Below are 20,834 nucleotides of genomic sequence, written 5' to 3' on the forward strand. Positions count from 1 at the left end.
AGACAAGATTAAAATACAAGATCCACAGACTATAACATACGAAAACACACAGCCTATGTATTTATATTTACAAAGCACATCTCCATAAAATCAGTGCTACCCTCTAACAGACTAGAAGTACTCAGGTATCACCTCATTTATATTACAGAGAATATTTATTCCTTTAGAACATGCCAGTAATTTACAAAACTAAGCAAACAAACCCAAAACACCCCCCCACCCTATAGGACTCTAAGAACACAGATTTCACTTTTTCAGTATGCTATCTGGATAACACATATACACACACCTAAAAAAGAGCCCCAACTAACAAGATTTCATTGGTTATTGGGCATTTCTATAACCCAGGCACTACACAGAACTGTTTTAAAGTTAATAGAATACACACAGCAGAGGAAAGCATTACCTTGAAACAAACTCTTCCCAGATTCTACACATTCTGAAACATAATAGGTTTTAATCACTGCTACACATAATACTGTGGAAACAATGTAGGTGGAATACGACAGTCACATCTTAGAAAGAATTGTACGTAAATAGCTGGCAAAAACCAGAAGAACCTTGTCTTCTATGAAAATATATTACTCACAGAGTAGCCAACCCAATCTGTCTCCTCAGTTCTGTCCTTCAAGAAACACTCTCAAGTATCTTCAGAAAAATACCAGAATTCATAAAGTGGAGCAAAAGAGCAGAAACACTACTGAACTATTGCTCTCACAGCACTTCAGAACTGTCCCTTCTCCAGAAAAAAAATATTTTTAATTTTTTTTTTTCTCTATTTGAGCTCTAGTCATTATAAGAACTCACGACATGACCATCTCGCTTCAACCATCACTAACAGCCCTTGTTTCTCAGGCACCCACTGCCTTTTCTCTTCAATAGTTTACGTGATTGAAGCAGTCAAGATAAGCTCGATTAGTCTTCATTTCTATTTAACATTAGAATTGCACCTGAGGAAAAACTTCTGTGCTTGTCAATTTTCTCCTAAAAGTTGTAGGTGATTTAAAGAAAGGGATCACCTCTCCATTAAAAACCTTCCATCCCAACTGTAGGCAAATACAGCTAGCATTGCAATACCAAAGCATGCAGCAGGAACAGATTTTTTTAAAAACTGGGTAATTAGACATCTAACCTTGGAAAAAGTAAAAGCCGGTGTTTTCCTCACACCAAATAGATGGTATCAACCTGAGAGAAAAGCACAGGAAGCAGCATACAAACAACAGTTTTCCTGATTCTAGGATCACAGTGGTGTTGTGAGGATCATAAAGTGTTCAAAGCCACGATGAAATTCTGCAAATAAAAAGGGCATGACCAGAGGTTTAAAAAAAACTCTCAAGAAATTTGCCTGAAAACTTTTGTTTTTTCTTTTTTGGCTTTACCACCACAATTTCTTACAGAAGCATCTGATTTTCAAAGACTTTGAAATGTTATCACAAGTATTGTCACGCAAATATTCAACAAATAAATAAAGTAATTTTTAAATTTCCATAGCATGAAGGTATTTGATTAGGGTAGATAAGTCTGTCCTGCTAAAAGTACCTGAACAGCAAACGCTGCTTTTGTTAGTTTGTTGAAACTTCAGGACAAACGTTCCATTTGCATTTCTTCAAAGTATCTTGCAAAAGAAAAATCAATTTTCCTTCAACAAAGGCGCTACAGACAGACAGCCCAGAAAAGTACCGAAATGAGGCACGTGCTAATCTCAGAGAAAGGCTCTGATATGACAAGACATCAAGGCACTTGGGAACAAAGCTTTTTTCCAAAGATGTATTCAACTTTACAAAAGCATTATGGTTTTACCTTAACCTCTCTGCAGGCTGGGATGTCAGTGGGGCACTGCCATCTGAACGCCACGGAGCAGAGTAGCCTCAGGGAAGACTTTAGGTAGCTTTCGGTAGCTTTTGCGACAGACTCTGTTGGCCCAAAATGCCAGATGGCAATAAGCTGTGGGGAGCTCAAACATCCCTAGGCTGGAGCAGGGACAGGGCCGCTGGCGGGGCCACCTCTGGCGGGACACGCCGGCCCCTCCCTGGTGGGCCCCGCCCGCGGGCAGCTCCGCCTGGCCCCGCTGCAAGGGCTCCCTCAGCGCTGGGCTCCTCGTGCCGAGGCCCTGGCAGGGCAGCGGCCACCCGAGGAGTGATTTCCGCAGCTCCCGAGCGGGACCGCGGGTGGCAGGAATGGCCGGACGCATCTCGGTGAGGCGCTGAAGGTCGGACGAGCCCCCCCAGTGGCGTCCCCGCCTCACCTGCCCGCCCCCTCCCTCCTGCGAGGCAGGGAGCAGTGCGGGCACCCTCCGGCTCAGGCCGCGGGAACACCCGCCCGGCACGGGCGCGCCTCAGCCCATTCCGCAACCGGCCCTGGCCCCACCGGTCCGGTGAACACGGCCCGTCAGTCCCGCTGGGGGGGGGTGTGTGTGGGGTGGATCTGCCACCGCCAACAGCCCCCACTGGCAGCTGCGGCTCCGCGCCCTGAAGGAGAGGGGCGGGGGGCGGCGCATCTGCCCGTGAGGGGCCTGGCAGGGCCCTGAGGGGAACCTGCCTCCCGCCGGGGAAAGCTCCTCTCCAGAGTTGCCCGGCCTCTGCCAGGGGCAGGCAGGGAGCAGGCATGGCTGGAGGCTCTGGGGCTCAGCCCCAGGTGTCGCAGCCCCTGGTTTTGGGGCGGTTCTGGGGGCGGCTCTGTGCTGGGCTCCACGCTGGGGTGTCCCGGCACCCTCCCAGCGGCCTGGCTGGCTGCGGGCTGCCGCCGGCTGAGGCTCTACACTGGGATGACGGTGCGTATCCAGCTTGAATGGGGGGGGAGCGTGGCTTTCTCTGAATGTTTGTAATCAGATTACTGTGTGAAAGATGATTTTGTAAGGTCTCTCTCAAAACCCCCAGTTTTTCTCCTGGGAAGCGAAGGTTGACAGTTGGAAATAGATGCTGAAAAGGCTTCTAAAAGTGGCTGAACTGAAGCGAAGTTCACGTCCTTTCCCTTCCAGCCAGTGTATCTCGAAACTGCAGCAGTAAATCGGGGGGCAGTCACACACGTGTTCTTCCCCAGTACTTGCTCTGCCCGTGCGGTGACACCGATGAGCAATCTTTAGTTTGTAGGTCAGGCTTCATTTGATTCCGTGTGCTTGTTTATCACTGCCCTGGAGTCGTTCAGGGCAGAGCTGGTGACTGAGTGTGCAGTGCTAGTTCGTACTCATTGTTGACACTGACCTTTGGGCTTCTGCAGGTTTTGTCTGGAATAATGTTTTTTCAGTAGCAGTCTAGCTGCCGTCTGGCAGTTCCTGTCTGTCTCCTTGGTGAATTCTGTTCCAAGTTCCTTGTTTTCATGATGCCTGGGTCAATCCCAGTGTTTCTACATCCTGCTGCATTAATTCCTATAGTGTATATGAAGTCACTCTCTTTGGGTGGAAGAGTCAGGATGGTTCCACTGTAAAAATGTGCAGATGGGGTCAGAGTTGGGCTTTGCTAAGGTTTGCAGAGAAAATGGGTTGTATTGCACTTCCTCGTAGTTCATTTGTATGGCTGAAGCATAATTCTTCATCTAAGATGAAGCAAGAGATTGCTTTGAAATGTTTCTTATGCCAGCAGATCTTTGATCAACAAACCAAGAATCAACAGCTTGTATTGATATTAAAACCCTTCACAGCTGTATTGGGTCGGGGAGGGGGGAAGTGGTTTGGTAGCAGGGGAGGGACTCCTGTGAGTGACTCTTTATCAGAGGAGTAGTGATAGGATGAGGGGTAATGGTTTAAACTGACAGAGGGTAGAATTTGATTAGCTATCAGGAAGAAATTCCTCCCTGTGAGGGTGGTGAGACACTGGCACAGGTTGCCCCCTCCCTGGAAGGGTTCAAGGCCAGGTTGGACGGGCCTTTGGGCAACCTGGGCTAGTGGAAGGTGTCCCTGCCCGTGGCAGGGGGGTGGGACTGGATGATCTTTAAGGTCCGTTCCAGCCCAAACCATTCTATGATTCTGTGACTAACCCATCTAATATTTGAGGCTGGCTGGCTGTGAAGTAGAAAAAGAGCCAGTTTGAATAATGGCATCATTAATCCCTTTAGCTTTAGGGTCTGGATGTGGACTCTGACAGCGTACAGACCTTTTAATGCGTCTCCCCCTTTTGCTACTAGCATTTCTGTAGAGACCCTTGATCTGTTAAGTACAGTGCTTCCCTCCTGTCCCACTCCTTTCTCTCTCCTGGTTTCAGCTGGTAATGCAAAGTAGGGTTTCTTCTCCATTTTTCCCTTTCTAAAGCAAGGGTTATGTGGCGTAAAAAAAAAAAAGCAAATGCTGCCCTTAATTTCGTGTTGTCCTGTCATGTCAGTCCTGTGCTGCTTCTGATTGCAAATAAGTCTAAACACACAGGGTAAGCAGAGGGTTGGAGGCACAAGTTAAGCCTTGCTGAAATTGGAGTTCCAGGGGCTCCAAACCCAGGTGCCTGGTGTCCTGCTCAGCCTAACTGGGCCGTGAGTTAGCTAAGCCAGATTTGAGCACCCTCTGCATACGGAGCTTAACTTGTGCTGCTTTATATGCTGACATATGTCTCTTGGGTTTAGACCAAACAGATGGATGTACAGCTAAGCCTCTGAACTCTATAAAAATTGAACACTGTGTTAAGTGCATGAGGCTCTCCTAGTAAAATTAGGTGCAGATTGTTTGATATTTCCATTCATACTCTTCCATAAACAAAACCAAGGCAATACTGAATTTACTGCATCAACTCTTTAACAGACCACTTTGTTATATCTCCTTCCTCTACAATCAACTACAATGCCCTTCCAGAATCAGAAGCACAGCAAATGCATTTAACTAAAAGAAGCCAGTGTTAAATGGTCTTATTTAATGTTAGCAGGAAGCTAATGGGAATATCCTTAAATCAAAACTGATACAAAACTGAAATGTGTCCAAAAGTTGTGCTCTATGTAGTGTCACCCTTAGTGGATTTCAAACCTTTTCATTTCCTGCTGATCAGTTCTAACTGTCTAGAGCAATGCAAATAAATTGTATTAAGATGGTAGCAACTCAGATCTCTTCTTACATCCACAGATATTTTTGAAAAAGTAGTTGTGAATTCTAAGGTCAAGTTATCTAAAAATCATAAGCAGGACAATTTTTTTCTCATTTATATTAATGCTGGGTAAAAGAACAGACATTGATTTGGAAACCTGTAAACTGAAGAATGTTTTCCGGTAAGGTTGTTTGGGTTTTTTTCTTTTGTGAAGTCTTCAGTATTTCATTTTCTCCCACAGCCATTCTAAGCTGCAGAACCAGCCTCAAAGGCACTATGGAATTACTTCTCTGGTTAGTTTGGCTCCTCCTAAGGCTATAGACTGCATCCATACTCAGAAGCTAGTTGAAGCAATGAAGCCATCTGGGGTATTGAAAGATGGGGGAGAACTGAATCGCAGGTATAACAAGACTGTCAAATTTGTTAACCTTTTGGGTTTTTAGGGCAAACTTAACATCAGTTTCCTTTACAGGCTGGTTATTCTTGGTAATCTGAATAACTTAGTCAAAGAAACTGCGGAATTGTGTGACCAGCAACTCTGGGCCACCCTTCCCAGGGCTCTGTCTGGGTGCAGTGGCTCTCCCAAGGAGGATTGCCATAGTTGCCCCCCAGAAGGCAACCTCACCATCATCCCCTGCTTTTCTTGGCTGCAGATGTGGCACCAGCTTCTGGCTGCAGCACAGGGTGCGTCTCAGTGAGCTGTGGGTGCTATGCAGCGAGAAGACGGCGTGCGGGTGTGCACAAGAAGAGACAGCGTTGGGCCTGGACTGCTGCAGGACCCTCATCCTCATCTGGCCAAGCAGCTTCCGCGTAGTCACTTTCGGGTGAGTGGCAGTGATGTGTCACCCAGGCGTTGGGCTGTCTGGGCCAGTGCTCTCCCTCAGAGCCCAGCTGGCTCCTCAGGCTCACATCATGGGGTGGGGGGGAAGCAGAGGCATCGCTTTGCTTGTGCAGCGTTTTGCAGCTCGGCTTATTTTCTGAGCTGGCCCTCGGCCCTCTGGAAACAGCCCTTGCACAAGATGTGCACTGTCAAAGGGGTGAGGCAAGGCGTGGGCTGAGGGGGGGCTGTGTGTAGACAGTCGATCCCGTTTGGTCCCAGGAAGCCCCAGGTGCAGTTCTGGCAGAGCTGGGCTGTCACTCCCCTCTCTGGAGAAGCCTCGTGTCTGCGACAGTGCTCCTCAGCCCAGGGGGATCCCAAAGGCTCTAGAGTTGCAGGATCAAAAGGGGCTCCTGGAGAGACACGGCTTGGTGATGAGCTCCTTGGCTTTGACCTTCTCTGTTCCCCATCTGTCCAGGGAGAGCAGAAAGACTTGCTTTTTCCTACTCCCCCTGCTCAGCCCCTGTCAGTCCCTAAGCTCCTGGGCACAGTGGGAGCCTCTTTTTGGGAAGGCCCAGGAACAAGGGGAGAGCTGCTTTTCGGACAGGTCCTCCTGGTGTCGGAGTGGCCTGAGGTCTTGCTCCTTGCCTCCCACCCCCCTCCCGGCTGCTCCGGGGAGGACAGCCCTGCTGTCCGTGTGCTCCAGCTGCTGGGACTGGAGCACAGCTGTGGAAGGGGGCCCTTGGGAGTGGGGGGAAGCAGAGGCATCAGCCTGATGCCTTCTGCTTCTGCTAGAAAACCTCTTCACACCTTGACAAGCGAACCTGACCCGAGAGGTCTGGGTTTTCCCACTGCGGGGGAAAACAGCCCAGCACCTCGTTGGTGGCAGCAGGGTGTGATACTGGTTCTCCTGTCTCTGCAGCTCGCAAGAGAGGAAAGAGCTCTGGCTGGTTGCCATCCTCAGGTAAGCCCCGCTGGAGTAGCAAACCTCTGGCGCCAGCGTGGCAGTCAGTGGGATGCTCCAGCTCAGCTGAAAGGCAGCTCGAGAGCTGGGGGAGAGGTACCCCCACTGCCGGGGCATCTGCGGGGCAGCGCTAGCCGAGTTGTTCAGCCTTGTGTTGGTAAAGTAATGCCAAGCTGATCCGGCTGCCACCACTTGCTCATTTTGTGCCTGGACTTCTTCTCTGGCTGTTCTGATGTAAATGGTGTTGACTGGCTGGCAGGGGAGAGAGCAAAGCTGGGTTCAGTGATACAGAGCTCTTCCTTTGTTCATTCCATGTGCACAGGCAAAGGAGCAGAGCCCAGGAGGTGCAGGTGACCACATTGCCCTCGATTCATCTCCTTCTGAACATCTTGGGCCTCAGTGGATCTGTAAGTGTCTTTGTTATTCCAGCTGAGTCAAGGCAGCGACTCTGCTTTCTAGCATGGGCCATCAGAGGAGTTGACGACGACGACGACGATGACATCAAAGACGACGATGACGAAGTCGACGACGACAAAGTCGAACACCACGACGCCGATGACGACAACGACGTCGAGGACGACGACGACGACGCTTTTGACGTCGTCGTCGTCATCGTCCTCGTCATCGTCATCATCGTCCTCGACATTGTAGTCGTTGTCGATGCCGTCGAATTCATCGTAGTTGTCGTCGACGTCGTCGTGGTCGTTGACATTGTCGTCGTCGTCATCGACGTCATCATCGTCCTCGTCGTCGACTTCGTTGTCATCGCCGATGTCGTCATCTTCGTTGTCGTCGACGTCATCCTCGTCGTCATCGTCAAGGTCATCAACATCGTTGACGTCGTCATTCTTGATGTTGACGTCTTCGTCGTCTTCTTCGTCGACATCAACGTCGTCGTCGTCATCGACGGCGTCGACGGCATCGTTGACGTCGACGTCGTCCTCGTCCTCGTCATCGTCAACGTCGCCGACGTCGTCGTTCTCGATGTCAACGTCTTCGTCGTCTTTTTCGTCAACATTGTTGTCAAAATCAACGCTGTCATCGTCGTCATCGTCCACGTCGTCGTCGACATTGTCTTCATCGTCGGTGTCAACGTCGTCGGCATCTTCGTCGGTGTCGGCGTCGTCGACGTCGTCATCAACATTGTCATCGTTGTCGAAGTTGTTCTCGTCGTCGTCGTCTTTCTCGTTGTCATCATCGACGTCGTCGTCATCGTCGTCGTCATTGTCGTCGTTGTCGTCGTCGTCTTTGTCGTCGTCGTCATCGACGCCGTCGAGTTCGTCGTAGTCATTGTCGTCGACATCGTCGTGGTCGTCGACATCGTCGTGGACGTCGTCGTCATCACCGTCGTCATCGACGTTGTCGATGTCGTCGTCGTCGTCGTCATCAATGTCGTCGTCGTCGTGGTCGTCATAGTCGTCGTCGTTGTGGACGTCGCCGTGGTCGACGCTGTCGAGGTTGTCATCTTCGTCATCGTCACCGACGTCATCGGCTTCTCCTTCATCGTCGATGCCGTCGTCGTCGTCTTTGTCGTCATCGTCATTGTCGTCTTCGTTGTCGTCGTCGTCCTCGACGTCGTAGTCGACACCGTCGACTTCGTCATAGTCGTCGTTGTCGACGTCGTCGTGGTCGTTGACATTGTCGTTGCCGACGTCATCATTGTCCTCGTCGTTGACTTCGTTCTCGTCGCCGATGTCGTCATCCTCGTCATCATCGCTGATGTCGTCATCGTCGTCGATTTCGTCATCGTCTTCGTTGTCGTCACAGACGTCGTCGTTGTCTTCGTCGTCGTCGTCATCGTCGTCCACATCGTCGTCGTCGTCGTCGTCGATGTCGTCATCGTTGTCGTCGTTGACGTTGTCCACGTCGTCATTGTCATCTTCGTCATCGTCATCGTCATCATGGACGTCATCGTCGTCGACGTCGTCACTGTCTTCGGCGTAGGTGTCGTCGTCGTCGACGTCGTCCACGTCGTCGTCGTTGCCGTCTTCGTCGTCATCGTCCTTGTCGTCGACGTCGTCGTCGACGTCGTCATCGTCTTCTTCGTCGCCATCGTCATCTTCGATGTCATCGTCGTCATCGTCTTCGTCGATGTCGTCTTCATCGTCGACATCGTCGTCGACGTCATCGTCGACGTTGTCGTTGTCGATGTCGACAACGTCATCTTCTTCGTCGACGTCATCATCAACGTCAACGTCGTCCTCATCCTCGTCGTCGTCGACATCATCCACGTCGTCGTCATCGTCCATGTCGTCGACATCGTCGTCGACGTCGTCGTCATCGTCCTCTTCGTCATCGTCGTCGTCGACTTCGTCGTCGTCGTCTTCGTCGTTGATGTCATTGCCGACGTCATCGTCGATGTCGTCTTCGTCGTCGCCTTCGTCGTCGTCGTCTTTGTCATCGTCATCGTCTTTGTCATCGTCGTCGTCGACGCCGTTGAGTTCATCGTAGTCATTGTCGTCGACGTCGTCATCGTCCTCGACATTGTCATCATTGTCGTCGTCGTCAACATCATCGTCATCCTCGTCGACTTCGTCGTCGTCTTCGTCATCGTCGCCGACGTCATCGTTGTCTTCGTTGTTGTTGTCCACGTCGCCGTCGTCTTCATCGGCGTTGGCATCGGCGTCGTCATTGTTGCCGAAGTCATCATGGTCATCGTCGTTGTCGTCGTGGACGTCATCGTCGTCGACGCCGTGGAGGTCATCATCGTCGTCATCGTCGCCGTCATCGTCGTCGTTGTCTTTGTCATCGTCGTCGTCATCATCGACATCGTCGTCGATGTCGTCGTCATCGTCGTGGTGGACGTCGTCGTCATCAACGCCGTCGAGGTCGTCGGCGTCGTTGACGTCGGCGTCGTCGTCGTCGACGTCCTCATGGTCGTTGAAGTCGTCGGCGTCTTTGTTGTTGTCATCATCGATGTCGTCATCGTCAGCGTCGTCGACGTCATCGCCTTCGTCGTCGTCGTCGTCGTCTTTGTCGTCGTCGTCGTCAACGCCGTCGAGTTTGTCATAGTTGTTGTCGTCAACGTCGTCGTGGTCGTCAATATCATCGTCATCGTTGTTGTCATCGACATCGTCGTCCTCGTTGTCGACTTCGTCGTCGTCTTCGTCGTCGTCGTCATTGTCTTCGTCATTGTCGTCGAAGTCGTCATCATCGACGTCATCGTCGCGGTCGTCGTGGTTGTCACAGTCGTTATCGACGTCATCGTCGTCATCGTCGTCGTCGCGGACGTCATCTTCGTCTTCGTCGTCGTGGACGTCGTGGTCGTCGTCCACGTCGTCCACGTTGTCGTCGTCGTCGTCTTCTTCGTCGTCGTCAATGTCGTCGTCAAAGTCGTCGTCTTCGTCGTCGTGGATGTCGTCATCGTCGTCATCGTCGTCGTCGTCTTCATCGACGTCATCCTCGTCGTCGACGTCGTCGTCTTTGTCGTCGTAGTATTCGTCGTCGTCGTCTTTATCCTCGTGGACGTCGTCGTCGCCGTCTTCGTCGTCGTCGTCATCGTCGTCGAAGTCGTCGTCATCGACGTCATCGTCGCGGTCGTCGTCGTTGTCGCAGTCGTCATCGATGTCATCGTCGTCATCGTCGTCGTCGCGGACGTCGTCGTCGTCAACGCCGTCGAGGTTGTCGTCGTCATCGTCGACGTCGTCGTCCTCTTCGTTATCGTTTTCATCGTCGACGTCGTCGTTATCATCCACGTCGTCATCGACGTCGTCGTCGACGTCGACGTCGTCCTCCTCGTCGTCGTCGTCCACGTCGTCCACGTCGTCATCGTCATCGTCTTCTTTGTCGTCGTCGTCGTCAACGTCGTTGTCAACGTCATCGTGGACGTCGTCGTCATTGTCTTCGTCGCCGTGCACTTCATTGTCGTCGTCATTGTCATCATCATCGTCGTGGACGTTGTCGACATCGTCATCGTCATCGTCGTGGACGTCGTCGTCGTCGTCTTTGTCGTCGTGGATGTCGTCGTCGTTGTCGTCGTCTTTCACAGAATCACAGAATCACAGAATCACAGAATCAACTAGGTTGGAAAGGACCTTGAAGATCATCTAGTCCAACCATTAACCTAGCACTGCCAGTTCCCATCTACACCATATCACCCAGCGCTATATCGACCCTACTCTTAAACACCTCCAGGGATGGGGATTCCACCACCTCCCTGGGCAATCCATTCCACTGCCTAATAACCCGTTCTGTAAAGAAATACTTCCTGACATCTAGTCTAAACCTTCCCTGGCGCAATTTGAGGCCATGCCCTCTTGTCCTATCACTTGTTACTTGGTTAAAAAGACTCATCCCCAGCTCTCTGCAACCTCCTTTCAGGTAGTTGTAGAGGGCGATGAGGTCTCCCCTCAGCCTCCTCTTCTCCAGACACACCCAGTTCCCTCAGCTGCTCCCCATCAGACCTGTGCTCCAGACCCTTCACCAGCCTCGTTGCCCTTCTCTGGACACGCTCGAGTAATTCAATGTCCTTTTTGTAGTGAGGGGCCCAAAACTGAACACAGTAATCGAGGTGCGGCCTCACCAGTGCCGAGTACAGGGGTAAGATCACTTCCCTGTCTCTGCTGGCCACACTATTTCTGATGCAAGCCAGGATGCCATTGGCCTTCTTGGCCACCTGGGCACACTGCTGGCTCATGTTCAGCCGGCTGTCAATCAACACCCCCAGGTCCCTCTCTGACTGGCAGCTCTCCAGCCACTCCTCCCCAAGCCTGTAGCGCTGCTGGGGGTTGTTGTGACCCAAGTGCAGCACCCGGCATTTGGCCTTATTGAACTTCATACAGTTGGCCTGGGCCCATCGCTCCAGCCTGTCCAGATCTCTCTGCAGAGCCTCCCTACCCTCAAGCAGATCAACACTCCCACCCAGCTTGGTGTCGTCTGCAAACTTACTGAGGGTGCATTCGATCCCCTCGTCTAGGTCATCAATAAAGATGTTGAACAGGAGTGGTCTTTGTCGTCATGGATGTCGCCGTCGTCGTCATCGTCGTCATCGTCGTCATCGACGTCGTCCTCGTCGTCGACGTCGTCGTCTTCGTCGTCGTCGTCATCGTCGACGTCGTCGTCATCGTCGACGTCGTCGTCATCTTTGTCGTCGTGGACGTCGTCGTCGCCGTCGTCGACGTCGTCATCGACGTCATCTTCGTCATTGTTGTCATCGTCATCAACGTTGTCCTCGTCGTCGACGTCATTGTCAATGTCATTGTTGTCGTCGTCGTCGACGTCGTCGTCGTTGATGTCATCATTGTCTTCATCGTCGTCGTCGCCGTCGTCGTCGCCGTCGTCGTCGTCGTCGAAGTCGTCGTCATCGGCGTCGTCTTCGTGTTCGTCGGCGTCGGCGTCATCGTCATCAACGTCATCGTCGTTGTTGTCGGAGTCGCAGTCGTCATCGACGTCGTCCTCGTCATCGACATCATCGTCAACATCATTGTCGTCGTCGTCGACGTTATCCTCGTCGTCTTCGTCGTTGACGTCGTCGTCGACGTCGATGTCGTCCTCCTCGTCATCGTCGTCCACGTCGTCGTCGTCGTCGTCTTCTTCGTTGTTGTCTTCATCGTAGTCAACGTCGTTGTCAACATCATCGTCAACGTCATCGTGGACGTGGTCGTCATCGTCATCTTTGTCACCGTGCACTTCATCGTTGTCGTCGTCGTCGTCTTTGTCACCATGCACTTCATCGTCATTGTCGTCTTTCTCGTCGTGGACGTCGTCATCGTCGACGCCGTCTTCATTGTTGTCGACGTCATCATCGTTGTCGACGTTTTTGTCGTCTTCATCGTCATGGACATCGTCGTCGTCGTCGTCGTCCTCGTCGTCCACGTCGTCGAGGTCGTCTTCATTGTTGATGTCATCGTCGTCATCGACGTCGTCCCCGTCGTTGACGTCATTGTCAACATCATTGTCGTTGACGTCGTCATCGTCATCGTCGTCGTCTTCGTGTTCGTCAGCGTCGGCGTCATCGTCATCGACGTCATCGTCACTGTTGTCGTCGTTGTCGCAGTCGTCATCGACGTCATCATCGTCATCGTCGTCGTCGCGGACGTCGTCATCATCGACACCATCGAGGTCGTCTTCGCCGTCGTCGTCGTCGACGTTGCCGTCGTCGTCGAAGTCATTGTCATTGTCGTCGTCTTCGTGGGTGCCAACATCATTGTCGGCGTCGCCGGCATTGCCGTCGAGGTTGTTGTCGTCATCGTCGATGTCGTCATCCTCTTCGTCGTCGTCTTCATCGTCGTCATCTTCGTCGTCGTGGACATCGTCGTCGTCATCGTCAAAGTCATCATCGTGGACGTAGTTGTCGTCATCCTCGTCGACGTCGTCGTCGACGTTGTCTTCGTCGTTGATGTTGTCGTCGTCATCGTCGTCGTCTTCATCGTCGACGTCATTGTCCACGTCATTGTCGTCGTTGTCGTCGCCTTCGTCATCGACATCGTTGTCGTCTTCTTCGTCGAGATCGTCGTTGACGTCAATGTCATCCTCGTCGTTGTCGTCGTCGAGGTCGTCATTGTCCTCGTCGTCGTCGTCGTCATCTACGTCGTCGACGTTGTCAACATTGTCCTCGTCGTGGATGTTGTTGTCGTCGTCATCATCGTCGTCGTCGTCGACCTCGTCATTGTCATCTGTTCATTGATGTCATTGCTGACGTCATTGTCTACGTCACCGTCTTCGTCGTCGCCTTCATCGTCGACATCGTCGTCGTCGTTGTCATCAAACTCGTCGTGGATGTCGTCATCGTCGTCATAGTCGACATCGTCATGGACGTCGTCGTCATCTTTGTTGTCGTCATTGACGTTGTCATCGTCGTCGTCGTCATCGTCTTTGTCATCATGGACGTCGACGTCGTCGTCGTCGCCGTCTTTCTCGTAGGCATCATTGTCGACGTCGTCGTCGTCGTCGTCAAAGTCATTGTTGTCGCCGTCGTCGTCGTCATCGTCGTCGTCATCGACGTCGTCTTCGTCGGTGATGTCGTCGTCGTCATCGACGTCGTCCTCGTCGTCGACATCATCGATGTCGTCGTCGATGTCGTGCTCCTCGTCATCGTTGTCCACGTCGTCCACATCATCGTCGTCGTCGTCTTCTTCGTCGTAGTCTTCGTCGTCGTTGTCTTTGTCCTCGTGGACGTCGTCATCGCCGTCTTCGTCGTCGTCGTCATCGTCGTCGAAGTCGTCGTCATTGACGTCGTCGTTGCGGTCGTCGTCGTTGTCGCAGTCGTCATCGACGTCATCGTCGTCATCGTCGTCGTGGATGTTGTGGTCGTCGTCCACGTTGTCCTCCTCATCGTCATCATGCACGTCGTCCACTTTGTCGTCGTCGTCGTCTTCTTCGTCGTTGTCAACGTCGTCGTCGTCATCGTCGTCGTCGTCGTCGTCGTCGTGGACGTCGTGGACGTTGTCATAGTCGTCGACGTCATCGTCATCGTCTTCGTCGTCGTGGATGTCGTCATCGTCGTCATCGACGTCGTCTTCATCGACGTCGTCCTCGTCATCGATGTCGTCGTCTTCGTCGTCGTAGTCTTTGTCGTCGTCGTCTTCGTCCTCGTGGACATCGTCGTCGCCATCTTCATTGTCCTCGTCATCGTCGTCGAAGTCGTCGTCATCAACATCATCGTCGCGGTCGTCGTCGTTGTCGCAGTCGTCATCGACGTCATCGTCGTCATCGTCATCGTCGCAGACGTCATCGTCGTCAACTCCGTCGTCGACGTCATCATGGACGTCGTCGTCGTCTTTGTCGCCATGCACTTCATCGTCGTCGTCATTGTCGTCGTCATCGTCATCTTTGTCATCGTGGACGTTGTCGACGTCATCATTGTCGTGGACGTCGTCATCTTCGTCATCGTGGACGTTGTCGTTGTTGTCGTCGTATTCGTCGTCGTGGATGTCGTCATCGTCGTCATTGTCGTCGTCATCGTCGACGTCGACATCGTCATTGTCGTCGTCATCATCCTCGTTGTCAACGTCGTCATCTTCGTCATCGCCTTCGACGTCATCATCATCATCCTCATCATCGACGTCGTCCTTGTCGTCGCCATCGTCATTGACGTAGTCGTCGTCGTCGCCTTTGTCATCAATGTCGACGTCGTCGTCGTCTTCTTCATCGAGATCGTCGTCGACGTCAACATCATCCTCATCATCATCGTCGACGTCGTCATCGTCGACGTCGTCGTCTACGTCGTCGTCATTGTCTTTGTCGTCATGGACTTCGTCGTCTTCGTCATCGTAGTCTTTGTCGTCGTCATCTTTGTCCTCGTGGACGTCGTCGTCGCCGTCTTCATCGTCGTCGTCATCGTCGTCGAAGTCGTCGTCATCGACATCATCGTCGCGGTCGTCGTCGTTGTCGCAGTCGTCATCGACGTCATCGTCGTCATCGTCGTCGTCGCGGACGTCGTCGTCGTCAACGCCGTTGAGGTCGTCGTTGTCGTCGTTGCCGTCGTTGTCGTCGTCGAAGTCGTCGTTGTCCTCGTCGTCTTCGTGGGCGTTGACGTCGTCAGCGTCGACGTCATCATCGGTGTCGCCGGTGTCGTCAAGGTTGTCGTCGTCATCGTTGACATCGTCGTCCTCTTCGTCGTCGTTTTCATCGTCGACGTCGTCATCGTCATCCACGTCGTCATCGATGTCGTCGTCGTCGACATCGTCCTCCTCCTCGTCATTGTCCACGTCGTCCACATCATCGTCATCGTCATCTTCTTCGTCGTAGTCTTCATCGTCGTTGTCTTTGTCCTCGTGGACGTCGTCGTCGCCGTCTTTGTCGTCGTCGTCATCGTCGTCGAAGTCGTCGTCATTGACGTCATCGTCACGGTCGTCGTCGTTGTCGCAGTCGTCATCGACGTCATCATCGTCATCGTCATCGTCGCGGACGTCGTCATCGTCAACGCCGTCGAGGTTGTCGTCGCCATCGTCTTTATCGTCATGGACGTCGACGTCATCGTCGTCGTCATCAAAGTCGTCGTTGTCGCCGCCGTCGTCGTCATCGTCGTCGTCCTTGTTGACGTCGTCGTCAACGTCGTCTTCGTCGTTGATGTCGTCGTTGTCATCGACATCGTCCTCGTCGTAGACATCATCGACGTCGTCGTTGTCGTCATCGTCGACGTCGTCGTCGACATCGTCCACTTTGTCGTCGTCGTCGTCTTTGTTTTAGACTATCTTGCCAAAATGATGCAAGTTAGGACAAATTAAATTTCAATTATTTATTTTAGCAAGCGGCAATAAGCAAAACAGCGCTGGGCGGCCGGGAAGTCCCTGCTCCACCAACGGCGCGCACCCACTTCCCGAGGGTCCGTCTTTTTTATATCCTCCGCCTTCCGGTATCGGGTCTCTCTGAGAGGTGTATCCTGCGTCTGCGCACTTTGCAGCTAGGGGGTCGCTCCATCCGGGTCTTCCTCACATCACCAGCTTCTCGTATTTCCTACTTTCCTGAGAGTGGCTCACAAAGCCTTTGTTTATATCTTACAGAATATAGACACTACCCCCTTTTTTTTCTTCTTCTTCTCCCCTTTGTCTTTCTCCCCTTTGTCCTTCTTCCCTTTCTCCCTCTTTTCAGTCTTTTGCCTAGTAGGAGTCCTTGCTTCAGCATTTCAACTTAGATAAGCACTTACAGTCAGTTAGTCGTAACACAGTGTAATAGTTAAGATTAAGCTTAGGTCTACATAGTTTATGGAATAACATGTCACGAGCTCCCAGTATCTTCAATGGAATTTGATGAACAAACAGTTTACTGTCTATCACAATTCCCCTTTTTTCTTTTTATCATTTTGTTCATCAAATCGTTGTAATTCTTGTTGACTTAACAGGAGAGTTTTTTTCAATTTAAAGTCATCATCTAATTGATTGGTTTTGGCTTTAATGAGTATTGGACGGGTGACAGATATCAGATATGTTACCCATTGCATCATTCTCCAAGTTATGACATATAATATTATTGACAAAGTCAAACTGATTAAGATTAATATCAAGAGAACCACAATGGGGTGACACAACTTGTTCAAGATGCCTGTAGCAGTAGGTGACCATCCAAAAAGGGTGTCCCACCAATTATGTTCTGCATTCTTTTTTGCTCTTTCCAAGACTCGGTGTATTTCTTCCACATTGTGATGAACAGTTATTAGAGTTTTCTGTCCGTTTTCTCTAACTTTCTCTAAAATTCTAACTAAGTCTTTGTGTTGAAGTAACTGCCTAACCAAACTGAGATTCATTCCAATGGGTGTAGGTTGTAGATTATGTATTAATGTATAATTGGATTGCAGGAGTTGGTAAGACGTGACCGGGGTTAAATAGGAAAAGTCACATCCGATTATCTTTGTGAAATTGCAAACACAGAGATTTGAATAATTTTTTGTCTCTACTATGATCTTGTCTACGGTTAAGAATTCACAAACCGTCCTCAAACATACACAACCTTCGCCAAAATATATAAGTACTGTTTTAGGATTTTCATTGGGATGGACCTCAAAGTGACAAATATTTTGTTCGGTATCTAAACAAATATCTTGTGCCTCAATTGCATTGCCTTCACAAATGAATCCTTGTTGTTCCCGTACAATGCAAGACTCTAGATTGACGGTTTGCCATTTTTCGTTTACCTTTTGGGTCCATACTCTATGCTCAGAAGGATAGAGTATGGTCCCGTTGTGATTCAGCCCTAATGTAATGATAGGATAAATTTGGTATATGGTGGCATTGTAAATAGTGAGTATAAAGGTAGTAGTTGTGTTTGTGATGGGGTCATAGGTAAAGTTTACCAGGTTCCACCAGGATTGGAGTTTCTTTTCAAAATTAGTAGCACTGTCCCAAATTATTCTCCGAATTTCAGTAGGAAGAATACCTTCTTCACCTTCTCTTATAATTGAGGCAGCTATCGACTGCATCCATATTTGAGCCTGGATGCAGCTGAGAGCTAAAGAGAGGTTATTTTGGAGTACACTGAGTGCATCTGTAATCAATTCATGATTCTTTATATTTATCTTTTTCCCTTTTGGTAATATATTCGACAACAGCCACTGGTTAGCCCTCAAAGCCAATAAGGAAGATTGCAAAGGTCTTTGTATATTAGTTAAATCACTAATTGAGGTAGCCAATTTGTTCATTATCACCTCCGAATCAATACTATTTAAAACTCCTAATCCTGTTCCCAAAGCACCGGTTAAGTCTCTCTGTGTTCTTTTTGTGTGAGGAGTTTGTTTTTGCAGCTAGGTTGTCCATCCCTCGTAAGAAGTCTTTAGGAAAGGTGAACAGGCTGGTTGAATATTTGAAACATTATTTTGCATCAACAATTCAACTTGTTTGAGAGACCATGCCAGGTTAAACAGCATTTGTTGTTGACCTGTATTTCTAATTGCATATGGTCCAATTTTAAAAATTCTTGGGCTAAGCACGACTGTTGGTTGTGTTGGAACAGTATGAGTAGTCTGAGTAGTCTCTTTGGGAGTGTGGGTTGTGGTTGTTGTAGTTTCCTTCTGTATATTCAATGGAAATCAGAAAGATATAGCTTGATCTCCTGACCTGGTCCCTCCCAAATAAACTATGGACACTGGTTGGGTTGCAGTAAATGCATACCAACAGGCCTCTGACTCACAATGGGTTTGAGCTATTTTAGATTCCGTTTTGTCTCTGATAACGATTTGAGTAAAAGGGGGCTGACGGACGGTTTGAATTAAAGGGTGTCGACTTATTATCACATTTACATTGAATACTCTGCAGCTTATCTGTATCTCATCTCCTTTTTTAGTTGTCCAGGTATGGGATGAATTCTCCCATTTATATGTTTGGAGTGTTAGGTTATTGCTTAGTCTGGTAGTTGCTAACTCTGTCCCATACAAATCTGCATCCATACTTCCTGTATGTCCATAATAAGCATCTGTCCAAGGCCATATAATTTGATTAGTTAGGGTATGTTCAAAAGGTTGGTGGGATTGGTTAGTCGTTCTAGCCCATCCTGGTAGTGTATTCATTGTAGCTAATACACCTAGTCAGACTATCCAATAGCTCCAATAGAAGGCTGACGGGATTCTATAGATTTGCATATTTTTTCTTAGTCTCTTTTGTATCGGGGTGTCTGACACTCTCGTCTGGTCCTTCTCCCTCAGAGGTCCTTTTTTCTTCAGAGTAGGGCAGTAAAGTTTTCCCCACTTTGATACGTCTCTGCCTCCTCTGCCTACTCTGTTGCTTAGAGCAGCAGGGTGTTCCATCTTCTCGGCAGCAGCCATATTCTTCAGGGGTACGTTTGCCTCTACTCCGGGACACATAGGTCTCCCAGTTTTTATCTTTGACCTCGGGTTCATGACAGGGGACCCAGGGGATGTGCTTACTACAGATCACCCTTAGGATCTGAGGGTGCTATTCAGTAGGTCAATTAGAGTGAATGCACTTTCTTTCAGGATTTATCCCTTTAGTAAATATTTTCTATCAAGTTTTAGAATCTTCAATTATTTTCCTGTTTTTACTCCAGTTTTAGGGCCTGATTAGTTAATCTCCGTTCTCGTTAATAACACTGATTACAACTAGACCGAAGATTTATTCCATGTGTATTATGAATCCCCCAGCCTTCTTTACATACATTACACTTTACACTTTATGCATATAAAAGGAAAACAAATATAAGTTTCAATTGGACAAAATATCAGGGTCTCACTCATCGAGTCCTTCGTAGGTTCTTATCTCACAATGTGTAGAGAGTTCTTTCAGGTTTTCCGAAGGGTGACTCGTAGATCTCCAGGAGGGCTGGTCACTTTCCAGGTCGGATCCTGTATAGGTCCCTTTACTCAGCTTGCGTGTGTCCACCCCTTCTCAGCAGTCCGAACAGCAGTTTCTGTAGTGATAAGAGCAACATAAGGTCCTTCCCAACAGGGGGGGTCAAAGAAGATTCTTTCCATGATTTGGTTAGTATTTTATCTCCTGGTTGGATTTGATGCATGACCACATCCAATGGAGGTCTTTGTACTACCATCCCCCGAGCCTGTAGTTGTTTTCTCCTTGCCATTAGCTGTATCAGGTAGGATTTTATCTTTAATTCTTCAAGTTGGGGGTGATACGGTGGCATTTCTAAATCATAAGGTATCCCATATAGCATTTCAAAGGGATAAATGCCTACATCAGTTCGGGGCTGAGTTCTGATATTTAACAAAGCTAAAGGGAGACACTTTACCCATGACATTTTAGTTTCTAATATTAGTTTGGTAAGTTGTTTTTTTATTTCTTCGTTCATACGTTCAACTTTCCCTGAGCTCTGCGGGTGCCACGGAGTGTGGTACTGTCACTGTGTACCCAGCGCAGCCAAAGTCTCTTTGGCTACTCTGGATACAAAGTGTGGACCCTTATCTGAGTTTATTGCTTCTATTGCTCCATACCGAGGTATAATTTCTTCAAGTAATATCCTTGTTACTGTGTGAGCTGTGGTTCGGGCTGTGGGAAAGGCTTCTACGAATTGAGTTAAATGATCTATAATTACTAATAAGTATTTATACCTCCCCACCTTTGGTAATTCAGTAAAGTCTATTTGTATTCTTGCAAAAGGTGTATGAGCCAATTCTCGCCCCCCATATACTCGTTTTCTTATTTGATGTTTATTTACTTTTTGACAAACGAGACATTCTCCTATCACTCGTTTGGCTATATCATATATCCCAATGCACATGTATTTAGTTGCAAATTGATCCACTAATGCCTGAGTTCCCCAATGAGTGTTTTTATGGAATTGCTGCATTATCTTGGTAGCTATGGGTTTTGGGAGAACTTCTCGGCCGTCCGGGAGTTCCCATTTTCCATTAGCTTTCTGTTTAATCCCCATTTGATTTAATTTTGCTTGTTCTTGAACAGTAAAACTTAAAAGTTCATAGGATTTTCCATGAAAAAAGCACCACTTAAACCCTGGTCTTTCACATACACATTCTATGCCGTCTACTCCGTATTCTTTCCAGCAACCATAACAGGGGAGGTAATTATCTCCACAATTAACACACCGCTTTCTGTCCTCTATCGGATCATCCAAGTCTAGTGCTGATAGTGCTGCCCTCTTTGCCTCTTGATCAGCAAGGTTATTCCCCCGTACTAAAGGATTTAGTCCCCTCTGG

This window comes from Strix uralensis, chromosome 4 (assembly GCF_047716275.1).
Source record: "Strix uralensis isolate ZFMK-TIS-50842 chromosome 4, bStrUra1, whole genome shotgun sequence".
NCBI lineage: Eukaryota > Metazoa > Chordata > Aves > Strigiformes > Strigidae > Strix > Strix uralensis.